Source organism: Triticum dicoccoides, chromosome 4B (genome assembly GCF_002162155.2).
Source record: "Triticum dicoccoides isolate Atlit2015 ecotype Zavitan chromosome 4B, WEW_v2.0, whole genome shotgun sequence".
Taxonomy (NCBI): domain Eukaryota; kingdom Viridiplantae; phylum Streptophyta; class Magnoliopsida; order Poales; family Poaceae; genus Triticum; species Triticum dicoccoides.
In genome coordinates this window covers 374,870,112-374,871,733 of record NC_041387.1, presented here as the reverse complement: position 1 = coordinate 374,871,733, position 1,622 = coordinate 374,870,112, and positions in this window count along the sequence as shown.

The window sequence follows — 1,622 nt, the reverse complement described above, 5'->3', positions numbered from 1 at the left end:
TAGTACCACTTTGGTGGGGCCGTAGTACCGCTCTGGAGCCGTTTGATCACAGGAGTTTGTCGGGTTCGGCGGAAGAAGGACGGAGGTAGGGCGGTAGTGCCGCTTGGCTGGGTTTAGCGGCAATACCTCTTGGCGTGGGTGGTAGTACCGCCCGTTCCAGGCTGGACAGCTTCTCGTCTTGCTCTCGATGTCCATCTTGTACCGTAGCTTCTTCTAGGTTGGTTCCTTGGTACCTAAGCACACAAAGCATCTCCGTTTGAGGTAGTAGCCATGTCTCAAGTGGGTCAAATGGAAGTTCAACAAGGAGAGAGTTAACCTTGGATTGAATAGCACGTGCTCGAGCTCTTGTCATGGGTCCACTTGGAGCTTGTGTAGTCGAAGTAGTGTCCATGGGGATGATCGAAGGATGCTCCGCATCAGTATAGCTTCTACCGCAAATCTGAGGGCAAGATCATTGTTGCCAAGAATGGATCCTTTCTAGAGAAGGAGTTTATCTCAAAAGAAGTGAGTGGGAGGAAGGTAGAGATTAACGAGGTTATTGAACCTTCTATTGAATTGGAGACTAGTGCAACATAGAAAGATGTTCCTGTGGTGCCTGCACCAGCTAGAGAGGAAGCTAATGATGATGGTCATCAAGCTTTGAATGAAGCTCCTATTAAACTTCATAGACTGACCAGGACACGCATGCTACCTGTAAACTGCGTTGGATTTTCCCCAAAGAGGAAGGGTGGAGTTGTACAGTAGAGATAAGTATTTCCCTCAATGAGAACCAAGGTCATCGAACCAATAGGAGAACCATGCAAATTGTCGTCTTCAATACCTACACATGCAAAACCAAATGCTTGCACCCGACGCGGGCAAGAGGGTTGTCAATCCCCTTGAACTCGTTACTTGCAAGGATTAATTCTGATAGTGATATATAGGTAAAAATAAAAGTAAAATAAAAAGATTAAAATTGCAAAAAGGTAATTTTAGTTTTTATAATATGATTAAAGTAGAGCCGGGGCCATAGTTTTCACTATAGGCTTCTCTCTCTAAAAAGTAGCACAAGGTGGGAAAACAAATTACTGTTGGGCAATTGATAGAAAAACGCATGGTTATGATGTTATTCATGGCAATGATCACACATATAGGCATCACGTTCGTGACAAGTAGACTGACTCCTGCCTGCATCTACTACTATTAATCCACCAATAGACCGCTATCCAGCATGCATCTATGGTGTTAAGTTCATGACAAACATAGTAACGCCTTAAGCAACATCACATGATGTAGACAAAGTAAAATCAAGCAATATGAATAACCCTGTCATTTTACCCTTAATGGCAACAATACAAATACATGCCTCGATATCCCTTCTGTCACGAGGTGAGGACACCGCAAGATTAAACCCATTACAAAGCACCTCTCCAACTGAAGATTAATCGATCTAGTTGGCCAAACCAAACAGATAGATTAGAGAGAAATACAAAGCTATCATAGTCATGCATAATAAAGTTCAGAAAAGACTCAATTACTTTCAATGAATAATCTGGTCATAAACCCGCAATTTATCGGACCCCAAAAAACACACCGCAAAGGGAGATTACATTGGGTAGAACTCCAATAAGATCGAGGAGAAA